Genomic DNA, 12,801 nt, shown 5'->3' with positions numbered 1-12,801 from the left:
ATGTGTCACTTAGTCCTCCATTTTCCCCTTTTACTTTAATGCATCACAATTAATATATACCCCAAAGTATTTGCTGGGTGTTGTGATGACTGTTAATAATAACAGCAATAATGACCATGATGATAACTGTCATTTATTAAAGCCTCACAATATGCTGGGTCCTTTACTAAGTACTTTTTATGCATTATCTTATCTTCTCAGCAACTCAACTAAATGGATACTATTATTTTCTCTATCTTGTAGAAAAGAAACTAAGGATTTAGAAGACTGAGTAATTTGCTATGGAGGGTGCTTTTGTTTAAATACCCAATTGCCACTCCTTACTGTTCCCCTATAAACTTGCAAAGAATATACATTTCTTTCAAGCACGAGAACATGTAGAGAGTCTCAGTGCTTGTCCAGTCCCAGGGTCTGACTTTGAGCAATGTCACTCTGGCACAGTCCTTCTGTACCCCTTGTGATTGATTGAGAGGTGAGACTGGACACATATCTCTGAAGGAACAGTTAGGGATATTTTTGCTGCATTACTTATGGGAAAATAGTCTACCTTTTTAAAAGAAACAAAAAAATCTGTGCTCTGTCTTCAAGACTTTGGATGTTGTGTGGATGTAAGACCGACATCTGTTATTAGCATCTTGTGAAGATGATTGAACCTCAAGATGAAGCCCTCAAGCCACCCCCCAACTTCCAATTCTCTGTTCTATTTTTCCCCATAAAACTCATTGCTTTTTAGTGTACCATATGATTTCCTTTTATTATATTTATTATTTATTATACATTATCATCTATTTATTATTTATATATTTTATAATCTATTATACTCCTTTATAGCTTTCCCCTCTGGCAACAGTGCAAATTCCACAAAAGCAGGGCTTCTGTGTCTGTTTTACTAATATTTCTTGAGCACCTAGAACTATGCCTGCCAAAGGAGAGGCTCTGCTGAATATGGAAGGGTGCAAACAGTAGAACGAACCTGGACCACTGAACCCCTGAATTATCCAACCATCTTACTTCTGGACTTCTTATTTTGTGACTAAAAAATTCCTTTTGAAATGAGAGTTATTTGTGATTGAGATCTGGTTTACTTAAGAGCCAAAAAACAGTAAGTAACACTCTTATCAAATTGCTAAGCTAGAAAATATCAGATAAGAGATTCAAATGCATGCCTGACTCAAGACCATATTCATTAACCAGCATGCTATACTGCATTATGGACATATTGCTGGGAGATGCTATGAGATCACCTTGGAGTTGGAGAAGGAGGTAGTGATAATCATTCCACAAATTGTTGACTGCTATGTGTTAAGCATTGGGATGAACAGTAGAAATGTAAGAGTACATAGAACTTGCTCTTCATCCTAATAATATACAGGGTGGTAAATAATTGACTAGGAGGAAATATGAAGAAGTAACTCACCTCTATCAATTAGGTTGCTTTCAGCAGTAAACAACAGAAAATCCCAGTAAAATTCATCTTCTCAAATAATGTGGAATTTATGGTGTCATTTGATAAAAAATCTGGAGGTAAGTGACATGGGTTTGTTCAATTCTATGGTTCAATACGCACTGTTACATTAAGGATGCCTTAATATAATGCCTTCTGTTTTTCTGTTCTGTTACCCCCAATTGAGTGATCTTCTCAATATCTCAAAGTGGATCCAGCCATCATATCCTCATTCACATCAGTGTCTAGTAGCAGGAAAAAAAATAATGAGATAACACTTCCTTTTATCTATTTTTATTAGCTAAGAAAATATCCCTAAAAACTTCCCTAGGCAAACTTGACATTATGTGTCATTGGCCAGATTTGGATCATATAACCATTTCTAAGCAGGGAAAGGGAATATGATGACCATAATTAATTGAGCAAAGACAGATTCATTCCCTGAATCTGCAGTGGTTCACCAGGGATGAGCATTTTATGCAGAACAAGGTGACATAGAAAAGCTCCAATATCTGAAAATATCAGAGTTCTCTTAACGAGGAAGAAAAGGAGAATGGCTATTGGGCAGATGTCAATCGTGTCTGTGACTGGTTTAGTTCTCACCTTATATGATATCCCATGGGCATTCAACACAGTTGCTCTAATGCTTTTTCTGGAATTCTATGAAACAACTTTCTGTCAATTTTTCCTAATTATTGCAAAAGTAAGTATAATAAACACCAAACAAAATACAAGTTGGATGCTTTGGGTACCATGGTTACATAAAAATACACCCCAAAACTTAGTTGTTTAGAATAAGAACAATATTTATTTTTCTCTCAATCTGCAATCTGGGCAAGGCTCTCTGGGTATAGCTTGTCTCTGCTCCATTTCAGTATCACGTAGGGAGGCATGAGAATTGGGGGCTGGGATTATTTTTTGTTTATATACCTGGTACTTAGGTTGAAAAGACCCAAACAGCAGGGCGTCTTTCTCATCTTTTATGTCTCTCCATGTGATCTCTTAAGCTGTGGACTCAGGGATTCCAAGATACGTATGTTGAAAAAAGAAAGGAGAGAGAGAGAGAGAAAGAGAGGAAATACCAGGAAGAAGCTTGATTGGCTTTTAAACCTAAACTCAGAAGCCATATATCACTTCCACCATAGCCACAGTCCCCCACGCCCAGATACAAGAGGAGGGAGCATAAAATCCAATTCTCTATGGAGGACTGTCAACATCACATGGAAAGGAGAGAATGTGGAATGGGATGTATGAAAGCATAGATATTTATATGTGCTTTTAGAACATTGGCAATATTACCCTAAAGATTGTATGGAAAAGCAAATAGAAAACACAACAGTAAGTTTAGTGAAAGAAATATATAGACAGATAAACCTTATCATGTATTAAAACATCATTTACAAAATTAAAATAATTATAAATAATACTGTTGACATAATCATTAAAAAAATCAATGAAATCAAATGGGTACCTTAGAAAAAGGCCTTATAAAACTTAGTATATCATTTAAAATGCATGACAAATCAATGGAAATATTGCTAAGTAAATATTGTTCATATGATTGCCTATTAGCAGCATCTATTTTAATCTTCATCTTACAACATGTTGTGAAATTAAACTGCCAAGAAATCAAGCAAAACCAAACAAAATACTACATTACCAAAGGAAAAATGTTAAAAATACACAAACACTTAGCAAATATAAAAACAAAATGAGCTGTTTATTAAGTATACAGGAAGATATTCAACTATAGACATAATCATAGAAGTACCCAGTCTTGAAAATAAAGATTTTTTTAACTACCAAAATATCAAAAGTAAGAAATGACATCAGTGTTAATGACAGTGTGACAATTTATATATTGCTATGATGCCATTTATATTGATTACCTATTGCTGCCTCACAAATTATCCCAAAAGTTAGTGACTTCAAATATCAATTAAAATTTACTACCTCAGCATTTTCTATGGGTCAGGACACTGGGAGCAGTTTAGTTGGTTTGGGATCGCTCATCAATTTGTAATCAGGATTTTGTTGAGGGTGAAAGCCTACTAGAGTTGGAGGGCCTTCTGAGATGGTTTACACACATGGCTAGTTCAGTTTCTTACCATGTGGGCTTCTTCATCGGGCTACTTGAGGTTCCTCACTATCTTGTGTCTCACCTCCCCCTGGGCCAGTAATCTGAGAGAATAGAGTGGAACCTGTAATGCCTTTTATGAGCTAAATTTGAAAGTCACACACAGTCACTTCCATAATATGCTATTTATTAGAAACATGTTACTAAGTGTAGTCAACATTCAAAGGAAAGTGTCAGGGACTTTGTCCATGTATTTTTAAACCATCACAATTTTTTTATTTGAAAAAAATTAGTAAAAATGCATTATGAGCCTTTTAAATGTACATATTTTTAAGTCCATAATTTCAATTCTGGAATTGTAATAGGTAAAACAAATTTAAACAAAAAAACTAATGATTTTCATTATCTCATTAATTATTACAGTGACTTTGGAGGGAACATAATTGACAAAAAAGAGAATTATGTATCATATCTACATGATGACAATGTTTTAACAACTTAAAATAAAAGACTGACACTTCTGACCATGGCATAGTAAACTGCTACTGGAATTGTCCTTTTGATGAAAATAACAGTAAAATAACAAAATATATAAAGTAACTTTTCAGGCATTAAACATCAGGCAGATCAGCAATCTGATCCTTGAAAGCATGAAAATATAAAATGTGATACACAAAATAGATCATTCTAGCTTTTTGACCAGAGACACTTTCTTGCTATGGACCAGTGTTACTTATTGGAGGAAGATGGTTGGGTTTTTGAGTGCCATGGTGTTAATGTGTTCTCTAAAATGTATGTGTTGGAAACTTAATCCCCATTGCCAGAGTGTTGGGAGGCGAGGTCAAATGGCATGTGTTTAGATCATGAGGGATCCACCTTCCTAAATGGATTAACACAAATTATAAAAGGATTTAAGGCTGCAGGTTTGATCTGTTGCTCTCTCTCACCTTGACTTTTCCCTTCCACTCTTCCACCGTGGGTTGACACAGCAGGAAGGCCCTTGCCGGATGCCAGCAACTTGATATTAGATTTCCCAGCCTACAAAACTGTGAGTCAATACATTTCTATTCATTTTAAATCACCCAATCTGCAGTATTTTATTATAGCAACACAAAATGGACTAAGACATTGGGTTTTTGACATAGTGAAAATTTACGTGACAGAGACTGAAAATAAGGGAGGGAAGGAATAAGTAAGACAGGGCAGAAGTTTTCATGAAGATTCATAAAATTTTAGTGGCCAAGCATTACAATGCACATGCACATGCACAAGATGGCTTTCTATGAAGTGTAGCAAAGATAACCTTCTCTGGGGCTGAGAGACAAAGTGTTACTAGAGATCTAGACTGGGAGATTTAGCATTCTGGTTTATCCAGAGTTGAAAGACTTTACTGAATACCTTGGACATTCATTTGAGACTCCAGAAAGGACGTGTCTTAGAAGTAGGAAGCATGCTCTCAAGGAATAGCCATGTTGCAGGACTAAGTTGAAGGCTGAAATAGATCTCTTCTAGCCAAGAGTAAAACCAAGACTTACAGAACAAAGGATTTTCCAATAGTTAACCGCCTGCCAAAACACAACTCAGCACCCCTGTAAAGCAGGGCAACATATCTAAACTCCCTATAATATATCATCAACACTGTTCTGCATGCAATGAAAAGTTAAAAAAATACACGAATAAGTGAGAAAATATGGCCTACTATGGAAAAAGTAAAATACCTCAAGATGACTCAGATGCTAACATTAATAGGCTAGCACTTGATTTATTATACTTTTTTAAGCTGGTCATCTGTTGGTATTGTCTTTTTAAGAATTTTATTTTAAATTGACAAATAATAATTGTATATATTTATGGAAAGCAATACAATATTTTGATATATGCATATACATTATGAAATCATTTAAATCAGGCTAGTTAACAAATTCATCACCTTACATATTAATTTTTTTGTGGTGCAAACATTTCAGACCAGGATTTTAAAATGCTATATTATGAATATGTTCAAGGACTGAAAGAATAATAAAATAATGAATGAAGAGATAGAGAATGTCACGAGAAAAATGGGAAACATAAAAATTAGAAATTGTAACAGAAAAGTGCAATATGTGAAATGATACATTAATTGGATAGGCTGAGGAAAAGATTGAAGACTACAGAAACAAGCAATGCTGACCTTGAAGACAAACTAGTAGACATTATCCAGTCTAAAGAACCTAGAGACAAAAAGATGGGGAGGGGACAGAGGGAGAGGCTAGTGCCTCAAATTCTGACATATATGCAATTAGAATCCCAGAGAGAGATTTTTTTCATATTAAACTAATAATAGCAAAAAATTCTTAAAGTTAGTAAAATGCTCCAGTTTACAGATAGAGAAGTCAAACAAACTTCCAAGCAAGATAAACATACAGTAAACACACTTAGCTATATTATAAACTGCTGCAAAAGGAAGATAAAGGAAACTTACCTTAATAAAATGCTCAGAGAAAAAGAATGCATTACATACAGTTAAACTGTTAATAAGAGCAGTTGTCATGTTATCAGAAACAGTGAAGGCAAGAACACAATGGAGCAACATCTTTGAAATGCTAAAAGAAAATTCTGCCATCTCAGAATTCTGTATTTTGTGAAATTTTCTTCAGAAATAAGGAGAAATTAAAACATTTTTAGATAAATGAAAGTGAAAAAATTTGTTGCTAGTAGATATATACTAAAATAAATACAAGATTTTTTAAAAAAGAGAAGAAAATCAGATTGAAATTTGGATCCACAAGAAAGTCATTTGGAAATTTCAAACAGGAGGCTAAATGTGAAAAAGTAAAAAATAAAAAGGGTATCAAAACCAGAGAAATGAAATAAAATGTTTCAAAATATTAATAGCAGTTCTCTTTGGATAGTTTTATCCAAATCATCAATGGAATTCAAATCACCTATGGAAGCATCTTGCATATCTGACCCCCTTAATTAGAGAGGTCTTCTGAATGCAAAAAAGGTCATCAAGAACAATACTTCAAAACTTACTCAAATATAGTAGGAGGGATAAATATATGAGTAAAATCTCTATGCAGCTGCTTCTGCCTACTGGAGATGTGGCATAACACATCTGTAGAGTAGAATGTTCTGTTTTTATATGTCTTTGGTTAAGGGCAAGACCAAGAGAGATGAAGAACTGTTTTATTCCAATATATAGGGGCAGAAATTTTGTTTTCCACAGTCCGGATAAGAAGAAGAAAAAAACTCGGAAATCAGGTATGTATGGAGAAATGAGGAAAGAGACCTCTGAAATAGTGGCACATGGAAATATTTGAGGAAAAAAATGGCAAATGAGAAATTCCCTGTGGAGGAGATGGTCCAGGATCACTGATGTCTAATGCTCAAGTCAGGTTCGATTCATAATGTGCTGTGGTCATCCTTTTTAATCACCAAGTCTTCAGTTAGGGTCTTCTATAGACAAAGGCCCTGTGTTTATGTGATTTTCAAGCACTGAGGAAGTGAGCTGGAAGAGGGAGAGCCTCCCGGGAAGCTGAGAGTGACAATGGAAAACCTAATTGCAGCAGAAAACAGGTTAACAGGGTATTTATTCTACAGGGAATGCCATCTCTAGTCGAATCGATGATTGATTTCACATCACATTAAATGGAAGCAAATAAAGTAAATTCAAATTACAGCCCACAAAATGAGTTGAAGGACAACATAAAACAATGTTTATAATTATTTTATTTATAAAATCTGAAGTTATTTTATAACTTGCATGTGATAGAAGATAGTTGGGCAATTATTGAAATACTAGCACACTATTAAAGAGAAATATTAGTTTATAGGTATAGAACTTAGTGTGGGAAATTTCATGTCTGGTTCTCTCACAAATTAATTGATGTGAGAAACAGTAACAGATTCTGACTATAAAGTGATTATAAGGTAGAATAAATAGAAACCACCTCCGGAGGTGCGAGAGGAAATCCTTGGGGATTTCTTACTCTTTGAATCAAATGTCCTTTGCCATACATTAGGCCTCTCTGGAGTCTTTGTTAGACAAATTCCTCAAAAATCTTAGACAGCCAGGCAGATTTTCTAAGATCTAAACCACAAGGGCAAGTAGAGGTCCTTTGTGGTACTCAGAGAGCTTTGAGAGTGACTTAAACATCAGCATACATTTGAAAACTATAATTGCAAATGAGAAGTTTAAAAAACAGATGTGGCTTTTTATTTAATCATACTGTTTTAAATTCTTCTTTACAATAACAAATTATGCTGTATACAAGAAAATATTTAAATCACTTAAATAAAAATTCAACACAAGTTGCTCTTCTATTTGGATGGCAATCAAAAAATGTTTCTGCAGGAATTATAATAACAATTCTGTGCTCTTCTGACATTTGTTCTAGATAGACTGATATAACCCTTGTCTAAGAGTTCACCCTGACAATGCTATGCCATCTAATCAGGAATTAGAAAGATGAGTCACCACACTAAAACATTTAGTTGGTCGTAAATAAGTGTTCCACTTCAATATGTACATATGCCATTCTTTGTTATAATTCATTTTCCAGAATTGCTATATGATCTGTGATACCAATTTGCTATGTGTATTGTTGCATTAAAATTCTTAGTCAATTCCTTTTCTTGTTTTAATAACAAGCATGTTTAAAATAATTTTTTTTTAGTCATTTGGAGCTGTGGTATGCTGATGTTGTTCTTTTATAAGTGTAGAGATTAGAAACCGACTCCCACTTCAGCATAAAAAATCAAAACATAAGGCTATTGTCTTGAAGCTTTATTATATTTACATATTTCCAAACTCATTATTTAGCATTTAAATGGGCATTTCTTTTATTGTATTATTTTGATTATTATATAAACAATAATGTGTAAGCATAATAATTTATAAACATATTTCTACTTAGCAACAGTATAATAAATAGCATGATAAACTACCCATAGAAATGTTACCTACTTCCAGATCAAAATAGATAATAAAAACATTCCAGGTGATGCAAAGGGCAGTCCACATTGTACATAAGAAAAAAATAAAATAAAAAGACAGGAGAAAAATGTGGTGATTAAAGGCATTTATTGGAAACAAGTCAATAATAAAAATGTCAATAAGTTTAAATCTAGAAAAAAAGAGACAGGGCACCTAGAAAAGTGTGAGCTTTACAGTGTCTGCTAGGATCTTTAAAATTTCAAAGACCAATAGTTTCTGCCACTTGTAGCACATGCCAATAAAATTCGATTTATTTTTAAAGTGTTTTATTGGCCTGAAGATATAACTTTATTTTAAATGCTGAATTGACTACTGTTTTCTGAGTATTCTCATTTTGTTACAAATAACATTATACAAATTTTCTATCGTGCCACCCATAAAATCAAAATAAATTATGCTAGTAAACTGTCAGGACTAGAGATAGTAAATGACAACACTCCCACAGCCCTAATAGTAGGCTAGTTCTAAAAACAGAGATGTGGTCTTAAGTGAGTATAGTGTACTTTCTTGGTTCATCTGATAAAAATAGAAAGTGTGCTTTCTGTGAATCATAATATTAACTGAGGCCAAAAATATTAACTAAAAAAGCTATGACAATTTAATGAATAAAATTAGGATGAATAAATTAACAGCAGATTTCCATAATGATGGAAACCCTTCTAATCAAACTCAGCAACTTATGAATCTGTTGACACCACAGATGAAATGGTTTTTATTAATGGCTCCTTTGTATTAGAAAATGCTATAATTACTAATTTGGTGGTTTTGTTAAGGAAATCACCTTTTTATTTAAAATATTTAATTGACAAAAATGACTGCATATATTCAAAGCATACAGTGTGATGACTTGATATTTGTATAAATTGTGTAATGATTATGAAAATAAAATTAGTTAATATACCCATCACCTCTCATACTGTATATCAGATCCCTAAAACTTATTCATCATTGTATTCTTTGACCCACATCTCCCCATTTCCCCACCCCCAGCCCAGCGCAATTGGTTAGCTTTAACTTCACTGGTTAGCCCCAGATGGAGATCTTAGAGCTCATCTAATCCAGTCACTTTTAGATTTAGATAAATTGTGCCACAGAGAACTTAACTATAGAGAAGCTTGAATTACTGAGAATGATAACTTCCTTGGGAGAACGTCACCACAATTAAATACAATAGCTGCTATTTACTTTACTATAAAAGTTCACAAATTCTTAATTTCCTTAATATTCATTATATAGGCACACTAGTTATATTATGGCTTTCTATCAGTGATAAGAAATGAGTTTTAAGTGAAATAAAAGTATAAAGATATTATATTGATTAAATGTATTTCTTTAAGTAATTTTATAATCTACCCAATGATAGAATTATGCAATGTGGGTGATATTTATGAATGGTTACAGTAATCATAAGTCACTCAGCAGCTCATGATAGTCACACAAGTTCATTTACATTCCCTCTGTTTCGTCATTCATGATTTTTTCTGAAAGTGTAGTCCCAGAGTTGATTGCATTTGATGTCATACTTCTCATTTTGACTTTGAAGTGGAAGTTTTCCTGGTATAACTTATTTTTAAAGGACCATAAAACTGCAAAAATGACCCAGAGCTCCTTACTCTGGAGATATAGAAAAGTTGGCTAATATAAGTAGAAATTTAAAAATAGGTTGAGGAGGCTTCTAGCTTCAGCTCCCACCTATAAAGAAATTGGAAATCATCACTCCCATTGTTATAAAAGGAAAAGCTTTACAAACTGAAAATCAATAACTTTTACTGAACCAATCAGAAAATGGAGATTCCAGGACAAACTGCCACCCTTACATTTGGAGGGGCAGGCATATCCTGAGAGATAGAGCTGAAATCTGTTTACCTGGAGCAGAAGCTGCTGGAGCCATAAACTAGTAGGACATTTAATGTTGATTCTGATGAATTGCTGGATGCTGAATGTGAAATAACCTGAGAGAGAGAAGCTGCATAGGTCCACAGTCTTGAGGGCTCCCATGCTTCCGTGGGCTTTTCCTACAGGAACCCCATCAGGTTCTTATGTAAGAATCTGAGAAAGATCCCTTTATGGCTCTCTTGAAGGGTGGGGAGTGGGAAGGAGTAACCACTGTGAAATATACCCATAGCCTTCTCCATAGCAAAGCCTTCTATGGAGGGAAGAATTTTGCCAGAGCATTATCTCATCTGGGACAAGAGGATTCCTCTCCACTCCAACCTTCTCCAGACTTCTAGGGTCTAGTAAGGTGAAAAAACACATCCACCAAAGTTCTGTTCTCCAAGAAAATGGATTAGAAACACTGCAGCCCAGGAAAAGAACTAGGCAATATAAATGAAGGGATGGGAGGAGCGGGGGTTAATACAACTGGAGAAACACTTGTGAAAGCCTGAGACACAGGCTTACTAAAAGACAGATTTAGTTGGAAGATTGTAAGACACTCACCCTCCCTCATGCCTTGTCACCACACCAATGGCTCTCCAGTGGCAGACTTATCATCTAAAACATGTAAACAAGAGTCGAATAAAACATTTAAGATGTTAAAGAAAAAAACACGAACCTTAGTTCTATATCCAGTAAAATTGTCTTTGAAAAATGATGAAGAAAAGGTTTCTCAGATTAGGAAAAAAAAAAAACTGAAGGAAATTAATGAAAACAGACTTTCCGGGCAAGAAATGTTAAAAATGTTTCTCAGACAGGAGGAAAATATCAGAAACTTGGTCTACATAAAGAAAGGAGGGCCAGGCGTGGTGGCTCACGCCCATAATCCACTTTGGGAGGCCAATGTGGGTGGATCACCTGAGGCCAGGGGTTCGAGACAAGCCTGAGCAACATGGTGAAACCCTGTCTCTACTAGAAATACAAAAATTAGCTGGGTGTGGTGGCAGGCCCTTGTAATCCCAGCTACTCAGGAGGCTGAGGCAGGAGAATTGCTTGAACCCAGGAGGTTGAGGTTGCAGCGAGCCAAGATCGCGTCACTCCATTTTAGCTTGGGAGACAGAGTGAGACTCCATCTCAAAAAAAGAAGAAAGAAAGATCTACACAAAGAGAAAGAATAAGTGATGGTAAAATCATATAGAAAATCTAGAAGAACATAATTTACATACTACTATCCTTGATAAAATGATTGGCTTATGATATTTGAATAATAACTTCAGGCTAGCAATAATATATTTAGTACTACATGAAGAAAAAGTCACATTATTGTCTTGCTGTGAGTAAATACACATGGTTTTAATTGTTTTCCCGAGAATGGCAATTTTGATGAGTACTAACCATGTATTCAAAGCAAAGTTTTCTATTACTTGCTATGGCCTAAGGGTCCTAATGCAAAATTGGTGGAAAGCCTTTCCTTTGAACCCCATTTTGTTGAGAACTAACGCTTACAGGAAAATTTCTCTTAGAGGAAGTAAAATTCTTTTCAAATATTAAAGTGAAAATCACAGAGCCATAAGAGTTTTCAGTAAGCTTGTTTTCATTGTATATGCAACACTGTTGAACAATTGAGAAATATGCTAAAGTATGCATTTATATATATCGTGTATGATGATGCAACTGAATTACATCAAATTCAGTGACGATCAACAAGATTATAATCACGTAAAAAAGACCATTTTAATTATATATATATAATTTTTATAATCCCATCTGCTGTAGTAGGACTACATGTCATATTTCAGGCATTTCCCCTCCTCATCAGATTTACATTGATGAAGTAATATTCCAACAAAATGAACCAATGATTAGCTCTATTGATAGCAGTATGAGCCACAGATTAGAAGTGAAAATGACACTCAAAGTATTTTGCTAGATATGCGCGGCAGGTGTTTGGCTTGAATAGCTTTAATCTCCTTTGACAAAAAAGAAATGCCCTTCATCCAGCAAGCTGAATTTACCTTGGTTAAGATTCTCCTTCAGTAAGCTGCAGAGAAGAGAACAGAGAAAAATGCCTGAAGACAACCACACCAGAAGCACATTCATTTCATGGGTGCCTCCTAATTATTGACTCGTCACCATCTCCTGCATCCACAGATTGAAAGATGTGTAGAAATGATAACAAAGCAAAATGATCAGAGTAATGTAAGTGAAAGGGCAGTCTTGCAGTTCTCTGTTTCTCTCTGCTTATGATTGTAATTAGTTCCCAGGAATGCTACACTAAAAATACAACCATTTGCTTCTCCATCTGTGTGTGGCACAAGGGTACAAACACAAGTGCTCTGCTCAGAGAAAAAGATCCCTGAAGAGCAGCTGCAGGCAACACATTCTGAAAAGAAACAATATTTTAAAGCTATCATGTAGGACAAA

General features: G+C 34.7%; 1 long non-coding RNA gene across 1 annotated transcript in view; it reads left to right on the top strand.

The window, feature by feature from the left end:
* Positions 1-749: 749 nt before the first annotated feature.
* LOC134756402 (uncharacterized) overlaps positions 750-12,801 on the top strand; it is a 73,519-nt gene continuing 61,467 nt past the window's right edge. The window contains exons 1-2 of the long non-coding RNA XR_008667785.2: positions 750-1,102; positions 4,511-4,569. This is a non-coding gene — a long non-coding RNA (uncharacterized lncRNA). The remainder of the gene's footprint in view (positions 1,103-4,510; positions 4,570-12,801) is intronic.

This window comes from Gorilla gorilla, chromosome 7 (genome assembly GCF_029281585.2).
Source record: "Gorilla gorilla gorilla isolate KB3781 chromosome 7, NHGRI_mGorGor1-v2.1_pri, whole genome shotgun sequence".
NCBI lineage: Eukaryota > Metazoa > Chordata > Mammalia > Primates > Hominidae > Gorilla > Gorilla gorilla.
The sequence above is the reverse complement of the archived record's forward strand: the minus strand, read 5'-3'. Positions and strand labels throughout refer to the sequence as shown.